Below are 13,913 nucleotides of genomic sequence, written 5' to 3' on the forward strand. Positions count from 1 at the left end.
GTGTGTGGCATCAGCTCAGGATGTGGCCCCTGTTCCCTGGCAGCACCTGCTCCGTGCACAGAAGGCACCCAGGGCACTGCCTGGGTTCATTGTTTACACACCTAACCTGAACCAGTATCTAGGAGCAATAGCAACATAATTAGCTTTAGCAATTAACACTGCTTAACTGAAGCTGCTGTAGGACCAAAGGCACTTTTTTAGTCTGCAAAAGCAGCAATTAGCATTTCATTAAGGTAACAAGGCTGGCTAAGGCTCCTGAGCCTGCTGGGGTCTGCTGATCTAATTTTGGGCTCCATCGATAAGCCCTGGGGGCATTAAAGTGAGATGCATCACGGCTTTCAGCAGCAGCAGGCTGGAAAAGGTGACTGCAAAGGGCTGGGAAGGTTTCGTCGCTTCTGGGTTGGTTACAGGGGGGCTCTGAGGTGTCACTGGGCAGCTCTGGAAAGCACACGGTGCAGCTGGGACTGCACAGCCCAAAAGCTGAAACTGGGGCCTCAAGGGACCCCAGGAAGCACAGCTGGCTCAGGGAGGCTCTTCCATCTCCAGCTTTCAGGTTTTACCTCCAATTCCCTGTCTTATCCCTATCCCCAAGCAAAGATCCTTTTTGTTCATTTTCTGAGGGAGGATCTATTTCTGCACCAGTTTCACATTCAGCTCTTTGGCTGGTTTGAAACATTACACGTGTGTTGGGAGAGACACATCTTTATTTTTGGTGGCTTGTGGGGTTTTTTAAGGCTTGCCTGCAGCTGTGGCTTGTTGGTTTGTTCACCTTAAATGTGAGGTCAGGGAAAGGGGCTGGCTGCACCCCGGGTGGTGCTGTGGGTCAGAGTGAGCAGGAGCAGGCACTGCTGCTCTGCCCTGGACATGGGGAGTAGGGGTGCTGGGCATGCACTCACAGCTTTAGAGCACCAGGTTTCAAAAACCAGGGGCTGTAATACAGTGCACATCCCTCCCTCCCATCATTCATGCACATTAAACTCCAGCAAACAGTGTTTAGTGGTTTTTCCAGGAAATACCACCACAGAATCAGCAGAAAATACCTTTTTTTTAACTGCTCTTTGGCATAACGTGGGACTAAACCCATCAGTAAATTCCAGTAATCTGGAGGTTTGCTAAAAAAGCAGACACAGACCTGTACTTCTGTGAAAGAGACTGATGGATAAAGTCAGGAACTTTCTAAACTGCATTTTCATTGGAAAGTGTTTCTGTTGCAACAAGCAGGGCTTTGGTGTCTCTTTTCTATAGGATCTGCACTTTGCATTTCCATAAGGGCTTTCTCAAAACAGTTTCTGGACTTGCAAGAAAAGTAGGAATCCTTTCCTGTTTCCTGAAAACTTAGCAAGGAGGACAAAATGTGCTCCTCCATTCACTCTTTACTTTGATTACATGCAAAGTTTTATTTTATGTCTGGATATGTCAGGCTTGGGATTTTTGAGGGGGAAGAATAAGACAAAGGTCTCTGATTTGGCTTTTAGGGAGTTTGTGCCTCTGAGCTGCACAGAAGGGAAGGAGCCTGGCAATGGGACACCATTCCCAAACTGGGGACAGGCTCCCTCCTTGTGATGTTGGTGTTCAAGGCCCTCTAAAACTCTGTGACCCCAGCGTGGTCAGCAGTGTTTGTCACAGCTCATTACACAGCAGGAACGTGGAAGCTCAGTGACCTTTCCCAGAGGGACAGGCAGAAAAGCAACAGCACAAAAGAGGGAGGAAAATGTTGTACACTTTAGAAGATAAATAACTGAATGTTATTGTGATGGAAAACACTGGGCTGACAATGAGCAGGGACAAAAATGCTCCTTTAAGGGTGTTGGTTCTGGGTTTGGACTTCTATTTGTTCAACTGGGTGCAGCTTCCCCTGCTGCCCTGCTTGGCTATCAGGGAATTTCAGCTGGGGAATGACTCTCAGGTCCAAGTTAAAGTGGGATGTGGGGAATCTGAGCTCCTTGGTGATGCACTGGAACTGGGGATGTCTTTCCTGGCCTCCTTCTGCCAGGCAAAGGAAGGAAGAGGCCCAAAGTGACATTTTTAAACCTATTAAAAAGTCAAGGCAAACTTTCAGCCTTTGTTCTCAAAGCTCTCCAGCTTCTGCAGTGGGGGAGTGGAGCCCCTGGGACTGCTCCCAGCTGTGACTGCAGAGTTTCTCCTTCAAACAGGTCCAGCTTTCCAACCATCTTGTTCCCCCTTTCATTTTACTTCCAGTTTTTATTTAATCTGACTTCTCCACTCTCCTGAGACAAACTGATTAATTCTTTTCCCCTTCGTAGTCCCCTGAGTCCCTTGTTCAATCTTTCCTGCCTCAGTGAGATCTTAATAAATGCTGCCTGTGGCTGGAAGTGGGATTGGGTCTTGGCACTGTAATTAATTCTTTACTTCCTCCATGGCTTCAATATGCTATTTACAGCTGTCAGCCCCTGCAGGAGCAGAGCTTTGCCTCCAACTTTTCCCTCTGATTAATGTGTTTTATCCCCCTTGCCTTCTCCTTGCTCTTTTGCATCTCTTGCTTTGCCCTGTATCCAGTTTGGTGTTGACACAGGAAAACACTGATGGACTTCCAGGCAAAATGCAGTCTTGGAGACAACAATTGCCAGGCTTTTCTGTTTGCTTATGCTCTGTTATTTGAAAGCCTCTCAGTCCAGGCTGCCTGTTTGTGACAGGACACCCAGACCCCTGCAGCAGCACGACCATGCTCTGACTGTAATCTCCCTAATTGCTTTCTGTAGCCTCCAGAAGCAGCTTGGGGGATTTTAACCAGCACAGGGACTGTCAGGCTGGATGGAAGCAGCTTGGAGGGAGGTGGGTGAGACACAGAAAGGAGCTGGAGGACTGGAAGGTCTGAATGAGGGAAGGGTTTGTGGCTGTTGGCAGATCAGCACAGGGGAGCACAGTGAGTGCTTGAAGCCTGCAAATACTACAGAATTAAGTAGGCTGATACCACAAAATATAAATAGGAGTGGATTGAAATTAATCTGGGGATAATTGGGTGGAGTGGGGGAGCTGCTCCTTGCTGGCTGTGGGAGCCTCCTCCAGCAGGGAGGGAAGCCCCAGTGCTGGCCCTGTGTTACCCTGAGGGAAATGCCTCAGCCTGGGACCTGCCCAGGCCTTCAGCACTGAACTGGAAAGCTGCATTCAATATGCCAGTGAGAAAGCAAATGCAAATTTCCTCCTTCTCTCTCTTTTGGGTGAGATTTATGCCACCTCCACATGCACAGGCTCCTGGCAGCAATAAATCACAGAGGGGGAGGGAATGCTGCAAGGAAAGGGATACCCTGCAGTCTCTGTGAGCAGGGCAGGGAGAAGGGATGTGTGGGGATCAGCAGCTGCTTCCAGGCATCCCAAACCTGGTGCAGCACAGCTCCCATTCCTTCCCAGCACTGCCCTGGAGACCACCCACCAGAACCTGGGGATTTACTTTTTAGTCATCCCCCTTCCCTCCCTCCTGTGCCAGGGCTGTGTGTGCCCAGTCAGGGATGGAGCCATCAACCTCATCTGGGCACAGGGGTCTGTTAGAGATGGGCCTTTCCCCTGCTCCATGCCAGAGTTGTCTCCAGCATCTGATGGATCCCCCAGGCTCCCAGGCCTGGGCTGGATTGCAGACCTGAGCTAAGGGTGTATCCCCAGCCCCCTCACCCACTGGAAAATACACCTGGTGACTGGGTTCAGCCCAGAGAAAGCACAAGAGCCACACAAACAAAACAAGCAAATGCACCCTAGGAGATTTTCTCATTTTGGGGAGCTCCAGCAGCCCCCTGTCCTCAGCACTGTCAGTGTTGGCAGCTGTGCTCAGCTCTGCCCTGCAGAAAAAGGCAGGGCAAGGCCAGGGACAGGCACTGCAGGGCAGCAGCTCAGTGCTCTGCTCCTTTGCACTCCTGAAGTGCCCAAGAAGCTGAGAAACCTCCCTGCCTTCCCCCAGCAGCCTCAGCCACCTCCTGGCCTTACCTTTCAGCTCCTGTGCTCTGCTGGGCAGCTCTCAGCTCTGGAGGAGCTGCTGCATCCCCTCAGCTGCCACCAGCAGCAAGGACAGCAGGGCACAAGAGGAACAGGTCCCCAGCAGTGCCCAGCACTCCTGCAGCTCAGCCAGGAACGAGCCCTGCTCCAGGGAGCTTCAGCCTCGGGGAGAGGCATTTGGCTGCTGCCTGGAAGCACCTGACCATGGTTTAATCCCCTTTCAGTGCAGAGCTCTGACAGCCCCCAGCAGAACTAGGACAGCTAAAAATACTCAAGAGCACAAAGGAAGCAGTAATTTGGGTAGGAGTGAACTGAACTGATTGATCTCAAATCAAAAGGTTCAAGAGGTGCAAAATGTGGTCTCATCAGGACAAGCATCAGAAAAGGAGCAAAGATGTGGCTCAGCCACAGAGCTCAAGAAAAGCAGCAAAACCAAAAGATTTTGCTGAAGTTCACAGCAACAGCAGCAGAGCCTGTAGCAGCAGTGCAGGGAGGTGCCTGCTGATTCCCCACCATATGCTGACTTTACCTTTACTGTCAGTCTAAATTCTGCCAATTATTAAATTATCCAACTTGCAGCAGGAATGCAGTTAGATGTGATCCAAATGGTGTCACTACAATTATGGTAATTATCTGAAAACAAGCCAATTACCTCCCTCCTCCTCGTGCCAGTTGGTACCCAGATAGCAGCTGTTCCAGGCAAATTTGTTATCACGTTACTGTACATTTGTTAAAGGTTGAGGTTATAGATTCTAGCCTTTTAAATATTAAAGATGCTATAAAGTCATGCAGTGTATAACATATTAGGATTTTTTTTAAATCTCGGGAAGGGAGAAATTTCTTTTATATGCCAAGAGAACCAGTGGGAAAGTGATTTACTCATGGTGGCTGAGTGGAAATGTGTGCTTTGCAATCAGCATACAGCCAAGCTATAAATTAACCTGTGTCAGCTTGTTACCTCTACCCATGCAAAATGAACTAAATGGAGAAGTTTTCTGAGAGTCTTTTGCATTTTACACCTTTCTTCAGAACTGGCATTCAGGATGTTCCACACATCCAGAGGCATCTTGCAGGCTTGGCCCCACTGCTGTGTGCATTTTCAGCAGTTTGTTCAGTTTGTCAGGTGTTTTGGCTCATTTAATTTTGTGAAAAGCAGCACCACTCCCTCATGGAGAGTGAAGGCAGAGCAGGGCCCAGCTGTGCCCCAGGCAAAGAGAGTTGGGCCAACGTTGGGCAGAGCCATGGGAAACCCTTCACCCCTGTGAGAGCCTTCTGAAAAGTCATGTTATCAAGGCATCTTCTATTCTTTAACCTGTTCATATTAAGGACAGCCTTGCTTGAATTGCTGAAGGTGTCAGACACACAAAGGCCACCACTTGCAGCTCCTGCCAGGGTGCAAATGAAGCACCCTCAGAGCACAGGCCTCTTGTTTTGCACAGACTTTGCTTGTGAAAATCAGAGTCTTTCATCTCATGTCAGCCACCATAACCTCACTTGGACTGACCTTAAGTTTTTTTCCATGTGACATTCTGAAATCTTTGCCTTTGATGTGGGTAAAATACTTCTTGCAATAAATGTCAAGAGCAGATTAAAGAAAATTAAATGGCAGAAAGAAGAGATTCTGCCTTTTGGCTGGAACAGCATTTTCATGACAACTGAATGAACAGGCTATGAAAAATGTGAATTTTCCTCCCTGTGCTCAAGGTAGATGCCAGTGGGATCTGTTTATACCCATGAGCTTTACACACACTCCCATGCATCTGTAATTCCCTGCAGCTGAGGAGCCAAGGCAGAGGGCAGAGCTCAGTCCCTGGGAGCAGGTTAGTGGCATTAGCCTGATGCTTTGCTTGAAATAATTAGCCATGCTCACAGATGACCTTCTCAGCAAGCCCTAAAGGCTGACAGATTTGGGTTATACTGGAGCAGTGAGGGAAGCACATTGCAGAGAGCTCCTCCTGCAGAAACCCAGGAGCTGCAGTGGGCACTGCAGCCCCCACACACCTGCAGTCATGGGTTTCTCCTTCCCACAGGCAATGGATGCAGCCACTGGGCTCCATCATTTCCCTGGACATCCCTGGTACCTTCCCCTGTTCTTAACTGATGCCATCTGCTTTGCTTTTCCTTTCCCAGAAAGTTCCTGTGGCTGTCAGAGCAATGTGCCAGGACTCTGAATTTGGAGTTGTATCCAGTCCCTCCTCCCTTGGCAGCACATGAAATACACCTCACACGGGATAGCACAGGTTTTCTATTCCCTCCTGATCACCACTTGGTTCTTCTTTGGTGCCATTTTAAGATTTACTTATTACCTTTATCCTTTTCTTCACATCATTTTCATGTTTGTTACATGTTAAAACTGCCTGGTTCAGATTTCTCCCAGTTAAGCAGCAAAACATTCAGCCAACAAGGATTACATTGGATAATGTTAAAAAAAAAAAAGAGAGAGAAATTTGAAAAATAATCTAGGCAGCTGCCTGTCCAGTTGGAGTATTAGATGAGAGTGAGTGTGTAAACAGGTTTCTGCTTATCAGTCCTGCTGCTATCTGCTGCACACAAACTGCTCAGCCCCACAAAATCCAATTTCCAAGAGGTTAGAGGAGGGAACTGTTTGCAGAAACACAGCAATAGAAATCTCCAAAGCCACAGCCCTCATTACACTGACACTGAAGAAAGAAATGATGCTTGACGACTCCTGGCACCCCAAACTGACATTTACTTTTGTGGCTTTGATTGGAACTGGCCCAGCTTTGCCATGGGATTGTTTCCTCTTGTTTTTCCCTGCTTGTGTGGTGGGTGGCAGAAAGCAGCTGAGCAGGCTCTGAGCTTGGGGGGTCTGCAGTGCACCCTGGCCCTGCAGCACACCCTTCACCTTCTGTTTCCCCATAAAAAGCTTGGGAACACGCTGGCAGGAGGGACAGGGACACAGCTGCTGCCTCCTGTGGGGTGCCTGGAGCAGGCATGGAGGGCCAGGGCTGTGTCCAAGGTACAATTTGGAGCCTTTTCCCAAGACCTGGATGTGGAGAGAGGCTGCAGCTCAGTCCTGGAGGAGCTGAGCTGTCCCTGGCACTGGGGAGGAAGGAGCACAGCACTGGGGATGCTGTGGGCTGGACACTCTGTGGGTGACTGCAGGAAGGATGCAACAGCATCCAGGGGCAGCAGGGAGGTGAGATGAGGAAGGAAAATGTCCCTGAGCCCCTTGACAGGCAGGAGCTCTTTGTTTATTCCCAGATAGAGTGATCAGGAGCAGCCCACCCACCTCCCCTCCCACACCTCCTGCCCAGAAGTTCACTGCTTCAGTAAAGCTGCAAACTGTGAGCTGATTAGATATTCATAGATACTCTTTCTTGATTAGCTCACCATTAATATTTCAATGGCAGGACTGGATACATGGTGCCTCTCTGCTCTCTTCCTTCCTGCTTAATTAATTTTGACCATCACCAGCAACAGCCTCCGACAGATAGCAGAAATTGCAGTGGGCTGTTCTGGGGCTTTGCTTGCTGTAAACAGCTATTTGCAATTCCTTTTCATACATCACCCACCCGTGACAAAGAGATCACAGCAGCAGAAAATGAGTCTCCCTCATAAGGACTTGAGAGCTCTGAGAGAACATTTGCTTATTCAATAAAAATAATCAAATAGACAATGCAGTAAGCACAGCTCAGCAACACGATTGGTGTCTCACCTAGTAATCAGCTGGCTGTTCTGCTATTAAATAAAAAGAAAGGGAGAGAATTGTTAATTTATCTTTAAAAAGAAAGGGCCTTTGATGTAGGGTAGCTCATAAAAGCTGTGGTGTGGCCCAGCTGTGAGGAGATGTGATAATCACTGCAGCCCCAGCAGTGGTAGGAGCAGCACTTCATAAAATGCAGGTTGCATGATGCCCATCCATGGCTGATAACAGGACGTGCTGCTAATAGTCTGTTTGATTTTATTGATGTGCTCAAGATACACGGGGGCAGGAGGAGCAGTGAGGCAGAAATTATACAGCTGTGTTTGTTCCCCAGCCCAGGGGACTGTCTGCCTTCATCCATCCCTCCTCCTCGTGGGCCTGCAGGGATGGGGAGCTTTCCTGTGTGACACAGGGACAGTTGTCAGCTCCCAGCTCCACAGGCTCCTGACAGTGCCCAGGGATTGCTGTCAAGATGTGCCTACCTGGGCCAAAGCAGCACTGGATTGACAGAAACAACATTTTTGCATTGCTGTGCTGCCAGCTGAGCTACAAAACAAGCCCTCTGCTGCTGGACATGCTCCACATCTCCATCCATTGCTGAAAACCATTTTGTCCCAGCCCCAGCCTCTCCTTTCCCAGGGAATACCCCAGGATGGGACCCAAAGCAAGCAGGAAGGCAGGAGCAGCAGGTTGGAGCTCAGCTCCATCCCCTCCATGCCATAACTCAGGCTGTTAAATGCCTGGCCAGAGCTTGCCATCTGCTTCCAGTCTTCTAGGAATAACCACTGAGTAATTCAATCAAAAAGGAGAAGATTCTTGTTTCACTGAATCGTAAGTCACTCCTCAAGTAATTATAATTTTATACCCCTATCAGGAGCAACAGGGGCTGTGCACTTTATGGGCTTTAGCAGCCAGAGCTCTGCTTCTGCCAAGGTTACAGCTGGGAGAAGAAGCCAATTTCACATTTTCTCAGCCATCCAAGGCTTATCCATGTTTCTAGTTTTTTGGTTAGGCAAGTGAGTAAAGCCCTGCAGGACCAAGCCTTTGTTCAGGAGTGCTGTTACAGTAGAACATAGACAATGTACTGGTTTGGAGCAGCAGAGCTGACCAAACCATCATGAAGCTGATTCCACTGGTGTGAACATGCCCTGTCCTTCCAGAGTTCCTGTCCTTGCAGTAGCTGCCTAACCAGGGAGGAAAATCCTGCTTATCCCTCCCAGGAGCTGGAGGATGTGGGGCTGCATCCCTCACATGCTGCCCTGGAGAAGGCAGATGAGGTTCGTCCAGGGGAAAGGCCTACCTGCTTGGGATGCAACTCACAGGGCTCAGAAAACTCTGGAGTCTTAAAAGAGATCCATAAAGGATTCTCTTCTCCTTTCTCTCTGGGGTAATTTCTCCACTTAATTGTGCAGTTTGTGCCCTCTGCTTTAGTCCCACTGTCCTTTCTGGGGCTCCACCTGCTCTTTCACTGCCCCAGGTGCTCAGCCTTTTAAACAGATTTATTCCCTTGACTTTGGAGAGGGCTCCACCACATTTCCATCTGTGTTTACACTTGGTGCAGGGTAAATTTCTCCTCTGAGCAGATCTGTTCCTTACCAGCAAAGGAATCCAGCTCAGCACAGGCTCAGACAGGAAGGCAGAGCAAAACATTTCCGAAGCAGAGCTCGCCTGGGAGCTGTGCTACGTGCCCACAGGAGGACAGAGACCTCTGCCAGACTCCCTGCATTGTCAGGCTGTGCAAAAAGGAAGTGGGGCTGGCCCAGAGCCACTGTCCTGTGGCTGTTCCCAGGGCTGCCTCCCCAGCTCAGCCAGCAGCACCTCCCATTATCCAGGACACTGAAACCAGATCAGAGCAAGCAAAGTGGGACTGGAAGTGCCACCAAAAGGTCTGTGCCACAGTCAGCAGGACTGCAGGAGGTGGAAAGACCCATTTGTCAGATTTTCATTGCTCCTTTCTCAGGGAAATCTTCTCTGTGCACCCCTGCTCCTAAAGCCAGGCTGTGGTGCACAGATGCAGAGTTTTTAACTGCCTGGGCAATCTGTGACACAGAAACCAGCCAGCAGCTGCCACCCAGATTTATCACTGAGTTCACCAAGGCTGGGCCAGCCAGGGCCTGTAGTGACCTCCAAGGAGGATCCACAAATAGCATGAGCTTCATCTAATCCCAGCAAAACAGAGGTTTTTGTAGGCATTGAGGGGCTCACTGCTGCACCCTGAATTTGATGTCAGCCTTTAGGTTTTGGGGCAGCATGTTGGTGTTGGCAGACAGGATGGCTTCTCTATACTGCCCTGCTCTGTGTCCTGACAGCTCCTTGTCCCCACTTTCAGATGCCTTTTAAATTACAGCCAACATCCAACCAGCAGGCCAAAATCTTCAGCATTTCCAGAGCCAGGCTGGGCACTGGGGCTGACCTAAAATCCCTGAAATGCATCCCTGGGCAGACTGAACTGCAGAATGCACCTGACAGTGCTGAGCTCCTGCCAGCATCAGAGGGCACAGGGAGAGTTTTTTCTCAGCATTACACCCTGCACTCAGTGCAGATGGATGAGCCAATAAAGATGATGTGGTGTCTACACAATTGCTTCAGGATGCATGAAATTCAGCTCTGAGCTCCCTCCCCACAGCAAGGCAGGACATTCAGGTGGCCTTGGAGAGGACATTCAGGTGGCCTTGGAGAGGGTTGCAGGGTTGTCTCCAACAAACATGAGCTAAGCAAGGAGGAGGAATGGGAGAAGTCAAATCGTTTGTGAAAAGAAACCTCAGCTGAACACATAATTACACAGCAAGGAGATAAGAGGACGTGATCCTGCTCAGCACTGTGGGCATGCAACAAGCAGGCTGGGCAGCCACTAATGACAGCTGTGAAATGATAAATGATAAATGATGAATGCTCTCAAGCTTTGCAGGACCTGGTTTATTACACAACCTGAACTTGCATGGGAAGGGGGACCCTCTCCTGCTGTTGTTCTCTGCTGAAACAACCAACAAGATCAATTAAACTTCATGAAAGACAAGTAATTATCAAAGCCATCCCTCACCAAAAATTCAAGAAGGAGCCTGCTTGGAGAGATTGAGGAGCCTTCTGGTAACACCCACAAGCTCCACCCTGGTGCCTTGAAAATGTGAGAATCCAGGTAAATGTTCTGCCTTATAAAGGAACAACTGCCTGTAAACTGAAGGGAGAGTCACAGGCAGAGGGAATCAGGTGAAATATGGATTTTCCCATCTGAAACACGTGACTCTGGCACAGTGCTGGGCTCCTTGGGGCCTGTATTTCCTCAGGGGCAGCAGTGCTGGAGTCCCAGTGGCACTTGTTATTTGTAGTTTCCATTTATTACAAAGCACTGTTATTATTTACAGAATATACTGTTTTATGGACTGTTACTGCATCCAAGTGCAATAATTGGTCTGAGCTCAAATCCTTGGGAGAACTGTTGAAAGAGAAGCAATTCAGACACATATTAATATGACAAGGATTTCCCCAGGTTTAAGGAAATAAAAAATATGTTTTGTACAAGTGAAATAGTTCTTTCTTGCAGTATAAAGCTGCTCTTTTCTGATGATAGCAATGAAAGAATATTGCTTCTGTCACTGATGCCACTGGAAATGTATTGCCCCTCTCCAAGAAGCCAATGAAAGGACATGGCTGGTTTATTCTCTAAATGAGGCTGCTGAGAAATGCTCTGCTCCTGGCATTAGCCCAGCACACTGCTGCTGCTGGGACCTGGCCTGAAGGGAGGGCAAAGGCACCAAGTGCCAAACTGCACCACCCACCTGGAGAGAATCACAGCACTCTGAGAAATGAGCAATCTGTCCAAATGTCAGATGGAAATGAAGCTCTGTCATCTGTCACTGGGGTGGAGCAGAGCTCAGCTGCTCCACAGCACAGCCAGGCTCTGGCCCCTGCTCCTTCACAGCTCTGCACCTTGTGTGAGACAAGCTGGAGCCCTGGGAAGGATGATGTGCACTTAACCTGTGGCAGGGAGCCTGGCTGTGAGCAGAGCTGCCAGCCCCTCCCCTGTCTCTCCAATGGAGATTTTGGGGTTTGCAAGTAAAATCATGAAATTGTTCTCAAACCGAGATGATCTGTCACTGGAATGTATGCACTGGAGTGAGCACAGAGAAATTACTGTTTCAGCAGAAGTAAAAATTTCCTGAAAGGCTGAAGTTGATGTTTGTGGTTCCACTTTCATGCCTGTCAATCTGCAGATCTGACAAGTTCATTTTCCCCCTGCAACATCCTCCCAGACAGCACCTCCCAGCTGGGAGGGAAATGGGAAAAAAGTCAATTGTTGCTTCTAACACAGGAGTTCATCAAATTCTTCAGCACACAGAGACTGATGGAATAACAACCCCTGGGCTTGGTGCTGGTGCCCAGCATCTCCACAGGGCTCAGGACAAACCAGCACAAGGCTCAGGATGGTTGTGGCTTTTACTGAGTTGAATTCTGGAGGAAATTAGCAAAATTGTAACAGAAGAGGAGTTGCATCAGTGCAAGTGAACAAAATGAGAGCACAGGAAAGTCAGGCATGAGCAACACTGACCCTGAAATGAGCAGTGGGACTGGGCTGTGACCGAGCCCCTCTCCAGCTCCTGGCAGTGAGCTCCCACCTCAGATATTTATTGGTTGTGTCAGGAATTAGTGAGAGTTCACTGACTGAATAATAACGTGCCAAAGGCAGTTTTTGACTTTGCTAATGTAATTAAAGAAAGCAGGGGGGGAAAGCCTTGCACCAGGGGCAGAATCAGGGCTCCCAACAGTGTGAGTGCCGTCTCTGTGGCAAGGACAGGATGGGAAATGTGAGGGGAGAGGATGAGGATGGCAGTGAGGACCTGAGCACTGAGGAGGGTCATGCAGCTGCTCCCAGCTTTGCTCTTTCCAGAGGAAGACAAACAAGCTGTCCTTGCAATTCAGGAGCTGGACACATCTCCAGGCTCAGGTTTTAAGTAACTGTTTTGCTTTTGCACCTTGCAGGAAGACTGGACTTTGCTTATTTTGGGAGCTTCTCTTGCAGATCTGAGGAACCTTTCCTAAGTGGGGAAGCAGCTTTATGGCAGCATTTCCTTAATGCTGCTCTGATGATTGAGCACATCCAGCAGTGTCAGTGCATCAGGACTGAGCATGTTTTTCTGCCACGAGAAGAAGGACGGCGTGGGCTCCGTGATAAAAGCCAAGCTGCTATTTTTAAACAGCAATGGGGGAAGCTTTGGGTGATTTGAAATCAAATCAATGCCTGGACAACAGGGCACTGCTTCCCCCCTGCCTCCGCTGCCAAGTTCCGAATGCCAAGGATGTTTGTGACAAACAGCCCTCGGGCAGCAGGACGGGGCTCGGGGCTGCCCAGCTCTGCCCCGCCCGCTGCGGGCTGGGAGCGCCCCCAGCCTCCAGCCTTGGCCCTTCCTGAAGGCTTTTAGTTCATTCCCCTGCTTGGGGAGAGGCTGCTCCAGTTCTGTCCCCTCAGAGCCGTGCTGGGACACCGAGCCCAGCAGCAGAGCGTGTCCCCGCTGCCTGGTGGCCTCTGCACCGTCCTTGGTGCTGCCCCCCAGCACCCTCACAAGTGCATTGGGCAGGGATGCTTGGCAGTGCCTCCCTCATGCCATTGTTCCAATGGGGGTGTGTGGGAGAGGGGCAGGATGGGAGGGACCCCAAAGGCAAGGGAAGTTTCAGTGACTCAGTGACCAGGCAGCCACCACCCCTCTGTTTGCTGCTCCATGGACACACTGGCCTGGCAGCTCCCTCCTGGTGCTGTTTTTATCTAAGTTACTAATTACACATTACCTGTATGTCACCAGGCTGATGGATGGGAGCCTGAGGGATCAATAGTGATGCAGATGATGGTGCTGTTTGCCATGCAGAGCCTGCACAGGCTGGGACAAACAGGGCACCATCGATCCCAGAGGTGGGCTGGGATGCAGGGAGGTGCAATGAGAGGGAAGGATCGTGTGCTGCCTTCCTAAATAACATTGTGACACTGGGACAGTGTCCTGGCCAGGGACTGCTGTGACCTCCCACCCATCCTGCTGCTCTCCCTTGGGAATGGCACAAAGCATTTTAATCTGGGTTGGTTTTCAGTCCTTGGGAATTGATACATTTAGAAGATTCACACTGATCTGAAAGTGAACAATTCTCCCTCTTTCTGTGTTCTTACTGAATGATCAGTGTCTAAAGAACAAACAAAGGTCTCCTGTATTTTGCTCTGCTGCTTAACTGACCAAAAGTTGAGGCCATCTCTGTAATGCCACCATGCTGCTGCCAGTAAGAGAGATTTTGGCTGCAGAATGCAATCACATTTTCCAGG

General features: G+C 49.5%; 2 protein-coding genes across 2 annotated transcripts in view; both read right to left on the reverse strand.

Moving 5' to 3' along the window:
• The window catches only part of ASPA (aspartoacylase), a 47,148-nt gene extending 43,036 nt beyond the window's left edge, over positions 1-4,112 (reverse strand). Inside the window, exon 1 of the mRNA XM_058037395.1 lies at positions 3,937-4,112. The gene's annotated coding sequence lies outside the window, so the exon portion shown is untranslated. The remainder of the gene's footprint in view (positions 1-3,936) is intronic.
• LHFPL7 (LHFPL tetraspan subfamily member 7) overlaps positions 1-13,913 on the reverse strand; it is a 56,772-nt gene that overhangs the window by 29,652 nt on the left and 13,207 nt on the right. The gene's annotated exons all lie outside the window — the stretch shown is intronic.

The sequence above is a fragment of the Melospiza georgiana genome, chromosome 19 (assembly GCF_028018845.1).
Source record: "Melospiza georgiana isolate bMelGeo1 chromosome 19, bMelGeo1.pri, whole genome shotgun sequence".
Taxonomy (NCBI): domain Eukaryota; kingdom Metazoa; phylum Chordata; class Aves; order Passeriformes; family Passerellidae; genus Melospiza; species Melospiza georgiana.